Raw genomic sequence first — 19,697 nt, forward strand, 5'->3', positions numbered from 1 at the left:
TTTACTGAGTGAAATTTGCAGTGAGAAAATACTAGCTTGGTTCAAATAACTAGTTTCTATTCCGGCCTTATTTTAAAAAAGATATTTTTATGTATCTATTTCTATTTTTTTATCCTCAGCAGAAGCAAACACTGGCTTAAAAAACTATGTAATTTTTTTATAGCAGCAGAGCTTCTCAATATAGTGCCATCCAGCTACATTAATGTAAAACTCCACTATTTTCATCCAGCACCAGGAGTGTTTCCTTTACTATCTTTATCAGAGACTCTAGAAAATAATAAAAATATCATGTGTTCTGTGAAGTAGATGTTAACACAAATGTACTGCCTGTGGTGGATAAAAGATATTTTAGAAGAGGTGAAGTGAATTCTTTCACATCTGAAAAAAAATCTTTATTCTTCTCCAAAATAAAGAAGCAAATGTGATTACTCATGAACGATAAAAAAGAACACCTGTTTATAGTGTGCAGAAACAAACATATTCACAAAATATATGTATTACCATCACTCCGTGAGCTGCATTGGTTACCAATTGGTCTCCGGACACAATTTAAATTGTTGGTTATCATCTATAAAAACCCTACCTGGTTTAGGACCAGATTACTTACAGGGCCATCTCCTGCCTCATGAATCCCAGTGACTGGTCAGATCCCACAGTCAGCCTTCTCCCGATCTCGTCAGCCAAGTAGTGGCGGGGCCTAGGGGAAGGGACTTTTCTGTGGTGGCTCCGGTTCTTTGGAACCAACTCCCCAGAGATTTGCACCATCCCCACTCCTGGCTTTTCGAAAGGTTTTAAAAATGTACCTTTGCTGGCACGCCTGGGGCTGTTGAGCGTTGATACTCTCCTCCGACTGGACAGTATGATTGTGGCTGAAATTAATCTAGGTTGAATGGTTTTAAATTGTTTGGGTTTTAGTCTTGGGTTTATACTTGGGTTTTTTAAACTCTGTATTTTGTATCAATTTTATTATGTAAGTAAGTAAGTAAGAGTTGTGGTTAGCTCTGGCCCAGCTCCTGCCCCAAGGAATGTGGAGGTGGATGTGGGGGAGACATCCACATGCCGCAGGCCTGTTTTGCTCCCAATAGAATCTGTCTCCTCTGACCAAGGAAGCATGAGTGACAGGGAAGAGGGGAGTTTGGCAGACAGCCCAGGAAGAGATCAGTCATCTGTATCATCCCTGGATTCTGAACAAGAATTAATGACACATCCATGCATGCGTAGAGTGATGCATAGGAGACAACATTTGAAGGATTATTACAAGAGAAAATGAGGCCACCTGTGGTTGGGTAGGGCTGCTGTAATTAGTGCTACAGATAAAAGTGCAGCCTGGTGTTTTAGCCTCATGGCAGTTTATCTGATTCATTGTTTCATCAAGATCGTGGTTTTTTGCTGTTCAGGATTGTGTGTGTGGACTCTCTGGACTTTAGAATTGGACTCAATTTCCCAGTTATTGGGTGAGCAATTGGACTGCATTTAACCTGTGCCTTGTGTGTACCAGAAAATCCCTTTGACATTTAAAAAGGGAGCTGTTTCTGTTTTTCTGTTTATAAAAACTTTTGGTTTTTCCTTTTATTGTGTGGTGTGTGTCTTCCTGGACTTATTACCCTGCAATTACAGGCGGTTGAACAGGTGCAGAACAGTAAGTAGGTAAGTAAATTGTGTACAATTCGGGAAATTAATTGTGTTCAATGAATTCAGGAAATTCATTGTGTTCAATGTGCGATTGAGGCCTACTCAAAGAAAAAAAAAGTAACACAAAAGTAAACAAAAAACATACATAAAAGTTTCTGTTCAGAAATATAGAGGTTTCCTAGTAGTTTGTTGCAAAATCTTGTGAATGTACTATAGAATAAAAGGAAAAATAATGTATCAAAGCCCTGTCTAGAACCCATAACTAAAAAACTATTCTTAAGCAGGAATTTTTATTTTTTTATGGCAGACTTTTCATCAAAAGCTCTGAAGCCCATGGCTCCTTGTATAAATACATCAAGTGGGAAGAACAAAGTGCCATTATAATCAAGGATACTGATCCCATGGATAGTGGAAATCAGTGCTAAGAATTTACAGGCCCCAACTATAAGTAAATATTTAGTCTTGTTTGTGCTCTTTTGTCCTTAATCTAGGTAGAATTGTTAAAAAGTAAAACATGAGTCAGCAACCTTTGCAGCACTCTTTGTTAGATCCAAGCCTTAGCAGAAAAGAAGACAAAAGGGACAGGGCAGGAATTCCTAGCATGAAAACCATGTAACTTTGGAGTTTCAAATAGAGACTGCAGAGATTATTGTTTATTTTTTGTACAATTGTTTTATTAAACGTTACAGTTAAACAGATAAAAATGCAAGCTACAAAAAAAGTGCAGAAATATTAGTAAAGAAAAATACATAGCAAAAAAATGAAATATTTACAAGTTACAAGTATAATTTTAACAACATCACTTTTTTAAAAATACAATTCACTTTTCACTTCATATCTCATTTATTATCTAAAACCGTATCTTTAAAAACTCTCAGTTCTGGTCAGCAAAAGTCCATTAACAGTTACTAGGAATTACTTAGGAGTTACTACTAATCCTCCAAATATGATCAGGGCCCAGAATCGTGCACACTGTGTAAAGCAGTTAAGTGAGATGCCACTTCACGTGTTTCTCTCATTTCTCTCCCCCCAACCCCCCAAGATCAATCTACAAGCCTCCCAAACCTTCCACCCACCCCATTCTTTTGCAAAAATTGGCTTATTTTTGCTTGTTTTTGCCCCACAGTCTCCAAGATCATTCTGCAGGGCTCCCAAACTCTCTGGTTGCCCAATTTCTACAAAAAACTGGGCCCATTTTCATGAAAAACGGGCATATTTTTTGCCTCTCAACTCCCCCACACATCAAGTTTTTGCCCTCCCCAAACCTTAGGAGCACTTTACAGGCATCCCAAACCCTCTGCATGCCATTTTGCAAAAAATGGGGTGCACAGGACAGGATTCGTGGCCGTATTCTGTTTATAAAACAAACCAACATTTCCACTCTCTTTTGGTGGTGTTGGAGGAAGTGCATCTTATACTCAAAAAAATACAGTAATTCTTGTAGCTTGCCATTTTTAAATGCAATTTCAGATCAGACTCACTGTAGTCTGGTGAAATTTATTCCTTTAAATTAATACAAACTATATATAATAGCATATACTGTACTTTTAAGATTAACCTCTGGGTCCATTATTCACAAGTATCTTCCAGTACAGTGGTACCTCGAGATACGAGTTTAATTCGTTCCGGACCTGGGCTCTTAAGTCGAGCAGCTCTTATCTCGAACGACTTTTCCCCATAGGAATTAATGTAAATAATTTTAATTGGTTCCAGCCCTCAAAAAACTCACAAAGTTAGTCTAAATTATGCAGAAAGACATGTTTTTAATGAAGAAATGTACATGTACATATAAATGAATAATGAAGTTTCTTTCACTTAACTTGTAAACTTTCTTAAACTTTTAAATTTACATATGTTCAACTTCTCTGCCACCCAATCCTGTAGGACAGAGGTCCCCAACCCTTTTTGCACCAGGGACCGGCTTTAAGCGATCAAGAGAGGAATGGGTGAATGAATGGACGGAGGGTGGGAAGGAAGGAAGGAAAGAGGGAAGGGACAGGAACAGAGGAAGGAAGCAAGGAAACTTATGAAAGGGGAGAGTAAGAGAGGAATGAGTGAAGGGAGGGAGGGAGGGAAGAAGGTGGGAAGGAGAAAGAAAAGAAGAAATAGAGGAAGGGAAGGTAAAAGAGAGAAAGAAAAAGAGCAAGAAAGAAAGCAAGAAAGAAAGAAAGTAAGAAAGAAAGAAAGAAAGGGGGAAGGGACAGGAACAGAGGAAGGAAGCAAGGAAACTTATGAAAGGGGAGAGTAAGAGAGGAATGAGTGAAGGGAGGGAGGGAGGGAAGAAGGTGGGAAGGAGAAAGAAAAGAAGAAATAGAGGAAGGGAAGGTAAAAGAGAGAAAGAAAAAGAGCAAGAAAGAAAGAAAGAAAGAAAGAAAGAAAGAAAGAAAGAAAGAAAGAAAGAAAGGGGGAAGGGACAGGAACAGAGGAAGGAAGCAAGGAAACTTATGAAAGGGGAGAGTAAGAGAGGAATGAGTGAAGGGAGGGAGGGAGGGAAGAAGGTGGGAAGGAGAAAGAAAAGAAGAAATAGAGGAAGGGAAGGTAAAAGAGAGAAAGAAAAAGAGCAAGAAAGAAAGCTGCAAGCACCCCCCCGAGCCCCCCAGGCCAGCTGCAACCTTTTAAAACACGCGCGCCGCTTCGCAGCTGTCTCCTGAAGCCGAACGCGGAAGTTAGCGTTTGGCTTCAGGAGACAGCTCCTTGGCGCTTGTATCTCGAATTTGGGCTTGTAAGTAGAACAAAAATATCTCTCCCCTCCCAGCTCTTATCTCGAGTTGCTCTTAAGTAGAGCAGCTCTTTATGTCGGGGTTCCACTGTACATCCAATGTTAAAGTATTTTGATCCATTCTGGGCTAGTAAGTGAAACAAGTAATCTTTCCCTTTAATTGTAATATTTAGTTTCTTCTGATTCCCTCTAGTATCTAATATTGGAATTTCCCTCCTATCACTTTCTAAGAGGAAAAAAACAATTTCTTCATGGGAAGGATTATAATAATTCAAAATGTTATCTCAAATCTATCTGGAACATTAATACACTTATAACTTTCTATAATCAATATCCTAATCTTCCGTTTGCTGTTTATTACAAAAAAGGGTGGGTGAGTTGGTCCTTAAACCTATCTTTAAAACTTCTTTTGCTAAGTACAGTACAGAAGACCGTTTATCATTTTGTAGTCTTGACAGACACTTGTAAAAGCTGAAAATGAGATTTCTAGTACTCAAGTAGAAACAACACAGGACATTTTTGTGCTGGCAGAGCAATCCTTTTCAGCTATTGAAAGTACTAAACAGGGATATGTAAAGGCTTTGGAACAGGACAAAGCAAAGCAACGTGGATATTAGTTGTTCTAATTTCAAAAAACAGCTCATTTGAAGTTTCACTGAAATACTGTCCTTCCTCAAGAATCTACACCTTATATAGTGTGTTATGAAATTTATGGTATATATGGAATCATAGCATATGCACAAGATTACAGCTTAAATTTAAGATAATTGAATAAGCGTGTTGATTAAATTACAGCGAGAATGAACAATATTGTTAGTAGATGAGGAAGGCAGTTATATTGTGGCTTTATAGTTGTTCACAAAATACGTTCAGCAGCAATCACTGATTTGTGACTGTATATGGTGCCATTTTACACACATAAAGCACAGCTGTTTGAGGTTTCAAGCTTAATTTATCCTATAAATGGCTGTCCTCTTAGAATATCATAAACTTAGTACTATACTTACATTTGTTGCAGTAGATAAATATTCTTACCAAATGTTGCTTCTAAAACTTAGTATCTGCAATATGATATTGTGTTTAACAATGAGGTTGATCAAGCAGACATTCATTGGCAAGAGATTTCAGAAAGCAGACTGTCACTGACAATGGCTGACACCTGGCCTTCTTCCCTTGTATTTTATTTATTTGTTTGTTTGTTTGTTTGTTTGTTTATACCAAATATAAAACAAAGTATAAAAAAGCCCGGGGGAAAAGTGTCTCAACTCCCCCATGCCTGGCGGTATAAGTGAGTCTTAAGTAGTTTACGAAAGACAGGAAGGGTGGGGGCAGTTCTAATCTCCGGGGGGAGTTGGTTCCAGAGGGCCGGGGCCACCACAGAGAAGGCTCTTCCCCTGGGGCCTGCCAAACAACATTGTTTAGTCGACGGGACCCGGAGAAGGCCAACTCTGTGGGACCTGACCAGTCGCTGGGATTCGTGCGGTAGCAGGCGGTTCCGGAGGTAATCTGGTCCATTGCCATGTAGGGCTTTAAAGGTCATGACCAACACTTTGAATTGTGACCAGAAACTGATCGGCAGCCAATGCAAGCCACGGAGTGTTGAAGAAACGTGGGCGAATCTTGGAAGCCCCACGATGGCTCTCGCGGCTGCGTTCTGCACGATCTCGTATGGATCTCTTAATAGGAAATTTGGACTGAATGAGCAGATTTTTTGGGGGGTAAAGCAGTTCCTGATGTATCCTGGTGCCATACCATATAGTTATAGCCAGTCACAAATTCATCGCTCTGGTCCAGAAAAATCCTTCTGTAATACTTAACTTATAGAATACATTTCTGAAAAGGGTTTTTCTGCCTCTTTCACTCTTTAATGTTTGAGCTACTGCATTAAGATATGTTATTCTCCAAACATTTTTAAATGATTTCATTACAGTAACTAATAATTTGAGTTTTTATACTCTTTTACCATTGATACTTTTATTACATTTTGATTGTTTATTTCCCTCTCTATTTTTTAACGAATAGATTTGTTATTTGAAAATAGTTGTTTTTAAAATGATTAGAACTATTTTTTGAAAACAGGATAAACTGATTTTATGGAAACAGAATAACCAGGAACACCACAGTCCTTGAAATCAGAAACCAAAAGTGCACATTCATCATGTGTAGAAGATATATGAGCCAGTAAAAATGTTATATTTTCTGTATGGGTAACACATGTGCGGTAATCAGTTCAGGTAGACTGGGTATAAATCAGGCATTGTTTGGTTTGCTCTTGACTTGCTTCATTACACAGAATATTGGCAAGGTCCTTGATTTGGAAGGACAAAACAGTACTGGCATCATCAAGGGGAAAATGTCCACCCCACTGACTTTTCACACAGCAGAAAAGGAAACCATTTGAGCCTGACATTTAATCAGAAGAATAAAGATTTATTCCATCCTATAACCCACACACTAACAATCCACCAATAGGTTAATGACTACCATGACAGAATCAGCAAAATGGTTATTTCAATCAAAGTTATTTTTCTCTTCCAAAAGTAGAATCATGTATCCATCTACAGAGGTTTGTGCAATCAAAATCATGGTTTAACATAAGCATATTTAAGCACAGATTTATTAACTGGATTTGTGTGCCGCCCCTCTCTGGTTTATACAGAAAATAAATAGATCTGTGTGGAACTGGGTCTACTGTGAATTAGGAAATTCCAACAATAGAATCATTAAACTAAAGCAGGAATGTCAAACTCGCGGCCCATAGGTTGGATGCATCATGCGCTGGCCACGCCCACCTCCGGTTTAGTGAATGGGGGAAAGTCATGATACATCATGTGACAACATGACGCTGCAAGTTTGACATCCTTGAACTAAAGCAACATCTAACCCTCTACATCAGATCCAAAAAAACAGATAGGCAAACCACGTCCATAGAATTGTTCTTCCCGCTTCTATCACCAGCTTCTTATTCTTATCAGCAAGGCCTTGTTTATGAAGAAAGTTCCTGGGAGTGAAATATGCCATTTACACAGAGACAAAGGAAAACTTGAAGGTACACTTGGATTACTATGTGGTTATTTGAAGCTTGTATACAATATATACATGTCACACTAGTGAGATGATTGTATTACTGATGTTCTAGCTCACATGCAAGTTCCCCACTGTACTTGAAATGATTGTCTGTTTACAATATGGTTTTTTTTTGGGGGGGGGGGTGATTGTAGTGGAGATTGTGCCCTGCTTTCCACAGCCTGAATTCTATTTGGAAATATATTATTTGAAAAGAGCTTGGATGCTATATCCCATTGCTGATGCTCTAGAGAAAAAAAATAAGGAAAGGGTTTTTTTAATTAATAGATATATTGCTTGATCAATATTCTACACCAGTGATGGAGAACCTTTTTTTCCTTTAGTGCCAAAAGTGCATGCATGCTTGCACTATTGCTCATGTGCAAGTGCCCACACCCATAATTCAATGCTTGGGGAGGGTGAAAATGGCCTCCCCCGGCCCCCTCTGGAGGCCAGAAACGGCCTTGTTTCCTAACTTCTGGCCCATTTTTCACCCTCCCCAGCAGTGTTCCCTCTAATTTTTTGGGGGGGTGGGCGGAAAAGTATAGTGTCTGAGCAGCAGTCCCTTCAGGACTGGGCAGCACAGAAATAATAAATGAATGAATGAATGAATGAATGAATGAATGAATGAATGAATGAATGAATGAATAAACAAATAAATAACCCACCCTGTTTTGCCTCAGAGAATTTCAAAATAAAATACTGTACTGTGTGTCTATAACAGTGAGCTCATAATAGGGCAACTCTATCAATATCAAAATGCCACTTAAATAGTTGAGCTAGTTTCAAACTAGATTTTGATTTTCTTTCTCTCTTCCTTACTCCCATTCTTTTTCTTTCTCTTTTTGTTCCTCTCTTTTTTCTATCTGTTTCTCTCTCTTCCTCTCTCTCTCCTTCCCTCTCACTCTTTCCCTCTCGGCTTCTGGGCAGGTTTGGAAAACTCTGAGTTGATGATGATTTTTAAGTGAGCGATTGCTCATTGCTCAGCTTAGAGGGAACTATGCTCCCCAGGCTCAGAGGTTTTCCTGGAGCCTGGGAAGGGTGAAAATGCCCTCCCCCACATCCTGGAGGCCCTCTGGAAGCCGAAAATGCCCTGCCAGAGGCCTCTGCGCAAGCAGAAAATCAGAGCCAGCACTCAAATGCATGCTGGAGTTGAGCTAGGGCAATAGGTTCACCATCACTGCTCTATACTGTGAAAACACTGTTCCAATTTTCTTTCTTAAACTATAGATTTGTATAATTTCTATAGAAATGGACTTTGCCAGAGAAATGGAAAACTGGAAATAAAACAGAGTTGTAATTACTAAGTACAGAGAAAAGCATTTGGGTCATGCAGTGTATTAATATTTTTTCTGGATCTGCAACCTTTTTGGACTGATGCCTCAAAAGGAATTTTGAGAATATTTTGTTGCCCAAAGTGAGTTAATAGAATAAGTATTAGAATTTTGAAACAGTACATCTGCTTTTCCATTATTCAAATTCAACTCTATGAACAATATTTTGAAGTTAATTATTTTCAAAAAAGTAAATAAGAAAAAGAAAAAAGGTACAAATTTTCCAATGATGAGTTTCTTTCTAACATACTTACTTTTTCCTATACAAGTTAGAAGTAAATGTTTCCAGTTATTCCCCATTGCAGTATGATGGTATTCGAGACAAAATTTCCTAGGTGTCCTTTTTAAACTGCATTTATTTACCAGAAATTTAACTATAAATACTGAAACAAAGAATTTTTCAGATATAGTACATTGGAATAATACATGGCGTTAAAAATATTCCAATCACTAGTATGCAAATTTGAACATAAACTCATTGAAATTAAACAGATCTCATTGATTTCAATAGAGGAATATTATATTTAGAATTGCTGAATTATATATTTAGAATTCCTGTTAAAAGTAATAGGAGTGAAGTCTTTAATTTTGGCTGGATAGTGTCTTTATATTTTTACTCTGCTCAAAATCTAATAAGAAATCCAAAACACACATTCCCATCTTAGCATTCATTCCTTATCTTCTTTCAGCTTCTACAGCAGAGGTGTCAAACTCATGTCATCACGGTGGCATCACATGATGTATCTGGACTCCCCCCAAATGTTTGACATCCCTGTTCTACAGCATTGTTTTTAATCATTCTTTTCCTGAGTTGCATTATCAGTACAAATATAAACATTTAGTATAAATCTACAAATTGGTTAGATTCTCTCCTCAGGAGTCCAAGGCAACATACAGAGCATTCCTTCCTACTGATTCTACAAGATGATCAAAACTTTTTGATCATGTTTTACTGAAAGACATTAAAAGCTGTTTTATATAAAAAGGAATTTCCCCCTTCTTTCCTCCCTTTCTGACTTATTGCTAAAGGATAATGCTTGTTACCCATCCCTTGTATTTTCTTTTTTAAAAATCTCTCTTGAATAAGTAATTTATAATAAAACAGCAGGCAGAATTTACAGCCCAGTATTTTGAAGATGGGGAAGCTGCTCTAACCAGACTGCAGAAAATGTTGTCGGTTTAGTTTACTTGGACTTCAGTAAGGCATTTGATAAAGTAGACCATAACCTACTACAGTGTTCCCTTGATTTTCGCGAGTTTGAACTTCGCAGAACGTCTATACCACGGTTTTTCAAAAATATTAATTAAAAAATACTTTGCGTTTTTCCCCCCTATACCACGGTTTTTCCCACCAGATGACATCATATGTCATTGCCAAACTTTCGTCTGCCTTTAAAAAACATTTTTTAAAATAAACTTTAATAAATAAACATGGCGAGTAATAATCTAAATGGTTGCTAAGGGAATGGGAAATTGTAATTTAGGGGTTTAAAGTGTTAAAGAAAGGCTTGTGATACTGTTCATAGACAAAAATAGTGTATTTACTTCCACATCTCTACTTCGCGGAAATTCAACTTTCGCGGGTGATCTCGGAACGCATCCCCCGCGAAAATCGAGGGAACACTGTATTAGATAAAATTGAAAAATGTGGGTTAGACAGTAACACCATCAGATGGATTCAAAACTGGTTAATCAACTGCTCTCAATGTGTAGTGCTTAATGGAACTGCATCTACATGGAGGGAAGTATGCAGTAGAGTACTCCTAGGTTCGATTTTAGGCCCAGTACTCTTCAATATCTTCATCAATGACTTGGAATAAAGGATAGATGGGGAACTCATCAAATTTTCAGATGACACCAAACTAGCAGGAATAGACAATTTCCAGAAGATAGGCTCAGGATACAGAAGGCTTTTGACAGATTTGAACCTTGGTTGTTATCAAACAAAATGAAATTCAATGGTGAACAAAGTAAGGTTTTACATTTAGGCAATAAAAACAAAATGTACAGGTACAGTATATGTGGTATCTTGCTCAACAGTAGTAACTGTGAGAGGGATCTTGGAGTCCTCGTGGACAACCATTTAAATATGAGCCAACAGTGTGCAGCAGCTGCCAAAACAGCCAACACAGTTGAAGGCTGCATTAACAGAGGGATAGAATTAAGATCATGCTAAGTGTTAATACCACTATACAATGCCTTGGTAAGGCCACACTTTCAATTTTGGTCACCATGATGTAAAAAGGATGTTGAGATTCTAGAAAAAGTGCAGTGAAGAGCAACAAAGATGATTAGGGGACTGGAGGCTAAAACATATGAAGAACTGTTGCAGGAACTGGGTATGTCTAGTTTAATGAAAAAAAGGACTAGGGCAGTGTTCCAATATCTCAGGGGTTGCCACAAAGAAGAGGGATTCAGGCTATTCTCCAAAGCACCTGAGGGTAGAACAAGAAGCAATGGGTGGAAACTAATCAAGGATAAAAACAACTTAGAACTAAGGAGAAATTTCCTGACAGAACAATTAATTAGTGGAATGGCTTGCCTCCAGAAGTTGTGAATGCTCAAACACTGGAAGTTTTTAAGATATTGGATAACCCAATTGTCTGAAGTAGTGCAGGGTCTCCTGCTTGAGCAGGGGGTTGGACTAGAAGACCTCCAAGGTCCTTTCCAACTTTGTTGTTATTGTTGTTATTATTATTATAATTATGAATTAATATGACTGTGAGAGCTTCCAGATGTCTTTTTAAAAATATTAGATAATTCACAAAGGCAAAATATAATACAAATTCTGAGTCCAAGGGTAGGATCCAAGTACATCTAAGTGTCACTTCTGGAGGGAAGGAAACAAATAAAGTTAGTATGTTTGTACATTTCCTGGTAACATTTTAGTCACAATGGGAAGCAGGAGGCAGAATACAGTGAATGCTAAAAGGCTCTTTTTAGGTTTTTGGTTTGATTGTTCCTTCTGTGACAAATATTTTTACTTCCATACTGAAAGGGGAAAAAATCCTGCATTTTCAGAACTTTTCTGGCATGCAGTCCCACTAATCACGTCTGAAATATTTATTTCCTGGTTAAGCTGCTATGTTATATGCATGTATTATAAAAATAGTTCCCTCTTGATGGGAGATCCGTTAGGATTATAAATAGTTTAGTGACCTATTTTCATACCAAGCAATTATTCTACGAAAGTTAAAAGGAAAGGGGAGTGATTGAATTGGAGCCTGGGATCCACAAGTAACGGTTTCAATAAGACAGTGTACATTGATTCAAATGTTAACACAAGCACATAGAAAAGATGTATGACATTATAATAGCACATATAATTTATGATTTTAGTTGATGATAAGAGGGATTGTAAGAGTAAACATTTGCATCTATGAACTTACGGACGATAAAATAATAAAATGTGTTTTCCAAAAGGTTAGTTTAATATAATTATTAATTGAAGCATACTGCTTGAAAGGGTGAGCAGCTTTAACTTCTATAATCAAATTTGCATTAAATTCATTGCATATCATATTATGCCTAGAAATAATGCTTATCCTAATGAAGCTTATTGATATGTAAGCCTCAAGGGTGTTTCGTCAAACAATTCCACCTATGTATACTTGCATCATGTGACTTGGGCTCCTGTAGCAATATATTGTTTTCTATTGGGGCATAAAGAAGATTCATATTCATAGCTTTATAAATAGCAAATATTTGTTTCCATTGTTACATCTTCGATGGAAAATTCAACAGACAAAAACTTTCAAAGCTGCCTAGCATCTGCATCGCCTGAAAAAAATTACCAGATATATCTTATTACAAAAGCCCATTTGTCCCACTGATAATTAAAAGTCCATCTTTGGAGCAGTTAAGGAAATTACAGTCACTTCATTGTCATGACTGTACCAGTGGAAATGTGAATTGACTCATTTCTAATGAGCTGAATGATAAGGATTTAAGGGACACTTCAGGGGAAAATGTTTTGACACTAGATATCTTGAAATGTTCTATTTTTTTTAAACTCTAAAACATGTCTGAAATGTAACAAGATATATACACACATAAAAGCGTGCACTATTTGCTATGCTGACAAAAATAAAATTATTCCCTAACTGGTATTAAATTGCAACTATTTTAAAGGTAGTTAAGTGCACTCATAAATTTGCATATTCAATGGAAAATGGTGTACCACATATCTGAAAGACATCCGGTCAGAAAATTTTACCACCCATCTTCCTTATGGGATACCAACTATTTATTTTTACTATTATAATAATAAATGCATCTTTTCTGGAACTGAATTCTTCAAAAAACCAAATACACTCATTGAAATAGTTTTACTTCAACTGGGCAAAGGCAATAGGCTCATAGTTCAAAATTACTTCTGTTCTGCAATTTTCGCTGTAATCTGAAAGCCAGAATCCCCTTGTGTTAAAATTGTTTGCTGAACCGCTATTCTAACAAAAGGAAGAGCTACATAGTATATCAGCACTTCAAAAAGAGCTTTTGAAGGCACAAATGAAAATTATGAATTTGAGAAGCAGCTCTTTAAATAACTTCCCAACAGCACTAATATCCCAGCTGCAACTATCAAATTCTTCCATTAAACAATTATATTCAAAATTGTCTCACACAGCCAATGCTTCTGTATATGTAGCATTTCCTTTAATGCAGGGCAGAAAAATGAGGTGAAACTGTTTCTGGCTGCAGCTGCCCGCCACCTGCCACGCCTCATCTCATTGCGGGGTGAGCTTCCTGCTCATCGCCCCACCTTCTAGAGACCCTTATAAGCACATTGCAATTATTTTAAATTATTAAATTATTTTTAAAATCTCAATTATTTTATAGAAACAATTTAAATGGACACAATGCAGATAAAATTCATGGAAGCATACTTTACTTGTGTGGTATATCTACCTACATTCAGCTACGTAAAAAGTCAATGATTGTGTTCCCATATCTTCAATCAAATACTGTATGCAAGAGTTAGTATGTTAGTGAACAGCTAAGGCCAGTCAAGAGCTAGATGGTCTTCTTGCCAAAATAACCACTTCCAGAGAACTGATTTACCTGTGTGTGTGCCTCAGGTTTGTAGCATGAAAATAACAATCATTGAGAGGAGAATCAAACTCTCTTCCCACTACTTAAATCTAATGACACAAATTTGAGCTGAATTATTTCTGGTATGAATAAGTTTTCTTGGCAACAGGACAGTAGTAGTTTTTACTCTTCTGAGGCTTGGGTGTTGGTATCTTTTAGTTTCCCAATCTAGCTTACGTGGTGCTGAGAGGGAGTCCTAAACTTATGACCATAACTGTGACAACTTCCATTGCTAAGCATTAAGTCATCGTGTGACCACTCCAATTTTAGGAGCCTTTTTGCTGCGGTCATTAAATGAATTATGCAGTTATTAAATGAATCTGGCTTTCCCCATTGACTTCGTTGTCTGAAACCAGCTGGGAAAGTCACGAATAGTGATAACCAGACCCTGACATGTTGCTATGGTCATAGGTTAGCCACATTTTGAGATTTATTTCAGAAGTGTGTGTGTAGAATGATATAAGGAACATCTTAGCATTGTGATACAAATGCAATCCTTTGTACATATATGCCGACTCTGTAAACTGCTTAGAGAGGGCTACAAAGCAGGGTGAAGCGGTATACAAGTCTAAATGCTAATGCATAAAAACAAAAGGGGTAGAATCATCAGCATAACACTGCACAGTTGATTTCATCATTCTAGTGAAAACAGCCAGTTTTGGGGGTTGCCCATTCCGACAACACTCCTTTTCTTTTAGTCAGACCTACTCTTGTTCTTTGGGCCCAGATAAGAGGGGGGGGGGGGATTCAGGGAACCAGTTGAGAAATCAGTGGGACCAACTCCAGTTGCACCTCTGTTATAGTATCATTTTTCTTTTTAAGTTTTGATGTGCTTGTTATAACGCAGTATAATGCCTTAGCTTTTATCCTATTGGAATTCAGTGTAAGCAATCAACATATTTAAGTGGAATTAGCACCTCTTTACATTTGTTCAGGTAATACATAACCCTTATAGTAGCTATAGCTATAACTGTGGGCAAATTAAAATATAACAAAAAGCTAGGAAATTTCATAAATTAAGTATTTGTACTCTGCAATAGCAGAATACAGCCAGTTAACACAAAGATAATAGGACCATTTATAAAATAACTTCATTAAATAGTAAGCAGTTAAAAGTATTATTTTATGAATTGTCAGTCGTGCAGTGAATATGCTGAAATAGGGAGCCTTATGATTCAAATGAAATTAATTCCACTAAGTTTATTGTAGAGTGGCATGCATCATACCTCATTAGTAAACTGCATCTTTTAAAAACCAGCACAAGTATATTCAACAATTGGTACAATTTTTACAATGGCATCATGTGATAAGTTTAGAACAGCTCACTGTAACCTAGTTGCTTAAGTAGCATAAAACAAGGATGTGCAGTTGAAAATAAGAACACCACAGTCTTCTAAGCAGAGGTTTTAAACTATGTTTATGTCAGAACAAACTGAAGTTCCCAGAACTCCTAACCAGCAACTTTGAGAATTCTGGGAACTGAAATTCCCAAAATTCATGTAAAAAATGCCCAGAAAGAAGAAGTTATCTTCCAAACCTGCTTCCCTTTTTGGAGGAATCAGATCCATCACAGTATTAAGGGTGGGGTGAGAGAATAAAAGAGAAGGTATGTGCATCCTTTATTTCACCTTTATTATGTGCATTATAGATTGGTGTCTTGCACACTTAAATCCATTAAACTTAACAGGATTTGTTTCTGAGTCAGCATGAATAGGACTATGCTTTTGCCATTATCCTATCTCAGAATGAATTGAATCATCTGCATGAATCACACCTTCATTTTTAAATTTAAAAAATTCTACTTGATTTTTTGCAGACAGAGCATTAAATCAAACTCAACTGCACCACAAAACATTTTTTTTTAAAAAAAAGAGAGATTGGTTTAAATGCCCTTTAAGACTGTAGGCACCAAAAATGCCAGCATCCATGGTAGAGCACTTAGAATCCTTCACTAAGGCTAAATGTTTAAGGAAAATGACTGAGAATAGAGTGGTGGTCTCTGCTGAGGAAAGAGAACTGCAAACCTAGGGAAGAGAGAGAAGAATCAAAAGGAAAAGGAAATGAGAGACCCTTTCAAACTTCAGTGCCCTTCAGCATTTTATTGATCGCTTCTCTTAAAGCCCCTCTCTTTGTTGCTCTTTCAAAACTCCTGCAAAATTTATTTAAAGAGGAGTTGTTTTACTATTTCTTCCACTCACTTTTTTTGCAGTTAACTCAGCAGTGCTTCTCAAATAGTGGGGCTCAGGCGATGCCAGTGGGAGGGGGTGACCCCAGGGAATATACGTGGTCCCTCTCAATTGATTTCCTAACAGTCTCCACTGAGTTCTGTGCGACTTACTCCGGGTAGTGCAGCTTTCCCCAGCCAATAGTTTTCTTGCATAGAAACATAGAAGATGGACAGCAGAAAAAGACCTCATGGTCCATCTAGTCTACCCTTATATATTTCTTGTATTTGATCTTAGGATGGATATATGTTTATCCCAGGCAGGTTTAAATCCAGTTACTGTGGATTTGCCAACCACGTCTGCTGGAAGTTTGCTCCAAGCATCTACTACTCTTTCAATAAAATAATATTTTCTCACGTTGCTTCAGCTTGCAGCTTATAATAAGTAAAATAATAAGTATTAATACTAAAATTCCATTGGGGCCCAGATTAGAGAGTTGGGGGGGGGGGGGGCGCAACAGAAAATAATTGAGAAGCACTGACCTACAGCAACATATAAAGCCCAGGCATGGGTCGCTATGGCTCCTCCCATTCTTAAGACCACTACACTATACTCAGTTTGTGCAAGTTGAGCAAGAGGTTGAGATCTCATTCTAATTTCAAGGATTTTTGCAAAGGATCCCCAGAAGAAGGGGGGGGGGGGGGAAGTCAGCATAAGTGTGTGGAAAACCCAGCCAAACAGGAAACCCGTCAATTATTAAAGGATGACATCATCACAGTTATTACCATTCTTTTCCACATTCTCAGGCTACAGAACATTATCTATTGAATGTTCTCTCCCACCTCAAGGCATCTCTCCATAAGGGATCATTACCCAGGCTTTCTTCTATTACGGGCCAAGGGAACACTCCAATGCCACAGCCCCCCCCCCCAACCCGAAAGCCCCCATAACCCAAAGCCTCTAGCTCTGCAGTCTGACAAACATGAGCCTTGTTTTGAACATTTTGTCGGTCCCCAAATCAGCACTACACAAGAGCCGGTCTCACATATTCGCCAGCGTGTCACACTAAGCGGACGTTTTCGGTGCTGAGAGTCTAAATTACCCTCCACGCCAACAACACATTATTGAACAAATCTAGTAAATGGGAGAAACTTTTGATCTCAAAGAAGTCTTCCTTCTCGTGGACGGAAATTCTCCCCCCCCCTCACATACATATATGTATATATATTAAACATATACATATTCATACATGTATGTATATATATTAAAGTCTTCCTTCTCGTGGATGGAAATTCTGCCCCCCTCCCCACATACATACATATATAAATGTATATAAATATATATACATGTTTGACAAATTATGTATATACACTCACTATGTGTGTGTGTGTGTGTGTAATTTGTCAAACATGTATAGCAGTGTTTCCCAACCTTGGCAACTTGAAGATATCTGGACTTCAACTCCCAGAATTCTGGGAGTTGAAGTCCAAATATCTTCAAGTTGCCAAGGTTGGGAAACACTGATGTATAGGATAGTGGTAGTTTGTAAAAGCATAGTAAAAGTAAGGATAAAAGAGCTCAAGGACGGTAGGCACAGTGGTCTGCTTATAGCACGAATACCCTTAACCCAACGAGATTACGAACGACACCCCATACGACCATTAAGAGCCGGACTACACCCTTTGTATCTTTAGCCAAGCTCCGGGAGGTTTTTATTGTCCTTATCTACACAGTTTAGGAGAACGCTTGTAAAACGTACGGCATTGAGTACACTCGCATCGAAAGAAACCCCGAATCTTTAGAAATTTTTTTGGGGAGGGGGTGTTCCCTCACCTCTCCCCGGCCCTGACCACGTTCAACGACAGAACAATTAACCCTTTCCCGGCCGCCGCCAACGCAAGCGATGGACAAGGCTTCCCCCAACACCGCTTGTTCTTTGGGCCCATCCCCACCCACTCCCCCATTTACCCACACGCGCGCTCCGCCGCGTTTGTATTAACGACGCCCACCTTTCCCATTCTCCCGCCGGGGGGGGGGGCGGGAAAAGGAATTTGAGGTCCCTACGTAGCCCCGAGGTTGAGCCACGAAGGAGAGGGGGGGGGAAGGCACGAAGAGCCCATTTACTCCCGGAGGCGCCTCAGGCGAAGAAGTACAGTACGCACAAAGCAAAGGCGAAGAGAGAGCAAGCCCAAGGCGAGCACACAAAAGCCGGCGCACGCTTCCTTCCCTTCCTCCCCTGAGGCGGGGCGGCGTGTATATATGTATGTGTGTGTACGTGTAAAGGGGGTGTTGGTGGGGTGTCGCCGTTCCGGGTCTTACCTGAAATACGCCAGCAGGACTCGGGTCTGCAGAGCCCCTGTTCTCACCGACGCCCCCTCCCCTTCGTCTTCCTCCTCTCTCTCTCTGCAGGATCCTAAGGGCGGAGGCAGGAGGAGTCCCCTCGTCGAAGGCTCTCCCTTCAGCTCGCTCACTTCCCGCCAGCTCCGGAGCTCGCTGCGAACGGCCGCCGAAGACCGAAAGACGGCGGCGGCGGCGGCGGGTGGGGGGTGAGGAGAGAGGGAAACGGGTGGGCGTCGAAAAGTCCCCGCCTCAGCAGCGGGCTTTTGTTCGGCGCGTGGGCAGCCTCGCGGTTGCTCGTCCGAGATGGGTTCGGGCTCCCTTTTTCCTCTTAAGGAAAAGCCGTTAGTCAGTCAGTCAGTCAGTCAGTCAGTCTCCTCCCCGCCTTCCACTATCGCCGCCGCCGCCGCCGCCGCCCCCCAGGCTCCTGACAGATGGCGCAACCGCAACATCGCAGCTCTGGCGCTGCTCCTCGCTAAGCTCGGCGCGGCTGGGAGCCCGGACTCCCCGTCTACCCTGCCTTTTTGCCTTTGCCTTGCCTCCTCACCCCTGCGTCAGTTCCCAAAGCGGCTCCGAGACGGACGTCCCTAACCGGCCTATGGCGAAGCAGCTCCGGGGAGCTGGATGGGAAACGCTTCCGTCCTTATTGGCGGGCGGCCGCGTACGGGAAGGCGGGCGTGTTATTAAAAAAAAGAAAAAGGTGGGGGTCGTCTACGCGTCAGCATCAGCTGCAACGGCGGCGGTAGTTTCCACGCGGTGGGCTGGGCTGCGCCTTCGGCATCTCGCGTAAAAGAGCTCTTTGGAAGGCGCCCCGTTCAACGGAAATGGATCTATTGCGGGGGAATCGTCTTCCCTTTGCTTGACCCGGCGCGTGCGGATTGCAAGATTGCAATGAATCGTGACGTTTGGGGAGATCCAGTTTACGATTCCCTCCCACCCACCCACTCCAGCCTTCCTCTTTCGCATCCCATCGCGCGTAAAGTACAATGACTACCGGCATTTCTAAGAAGGCAAGTCTCCTCTCATTCCGCTGTTCCACCCCGCTACTCGTTGGCTTGAAGTCGGATGCCCGCTTCGATTTAGGTGGTTCGTGCAGGCACTACTGTGGATCCGGTCGCAAGATGCGCGGATGATTTATTTATTTTTTTGTACCGATTAAAAGCACCTCTCGCCGCAACTCTCATAAAGGTTATTAACTGGTTTGTCAGAAAAGCTACATTTTACCTTTATGATCACAAAACTGAAAGCTTAATAGATCACAAATGTGAGATTGCTCTCTGCCACCTCTACATAAACGATCTTTGTGATCGTAAGCAACTGTGTTCTCTTTGCTGATGATGTTAAACTATTTCA

At 39.8% G+C, this 19,697-nt stretch overlaps 1 protein-coding gene across 4 annotated transcripts in view; it reads right to left on the bottom strand.

Annotated features, from left to right (window-relative positions):
* FYN (FYN proto-oncogene, Src family tyrosine kinase) overlaps positions 1–19,043 on the bottom strand; it is a 137,587-nt gene extending 118,544 nt beyond the window's left edge. The window contains exon 1 of one of the 4 annotated variants that reach the window (XM_070733374.1): positions 18,327–19,043. The gene's annotated coding sequence lies outside the window, so the exon portion shown is untranslated. The remainder of the gene's footprint in view (positions 1–18,326) is intronic. The other 3 variants (XM_070733375.1, XM_070733377.1, XM_070733376.1) reach the window with 3 other exon arrangements.
* Positions 19,044–19,697: the final 654 nt, after the last annotated feature.

This window comes from Erythrolamprus reginae, chromosome 1 (genome assembly GCF_031021105.1).
Source record: "Erythrolamprus reginae isolate rEryReg1 chromosome 1, rEryReg1.hap1, whole genome shotgun sequence".
Classification (NCBI taxonomy): domain Eukaryota; kingdom Metazoa; phylum Chordata; class Lepidosauria; order Squamata; family Dipsadidae; genus Erythrolamprus; species Erythrolamprus reginae.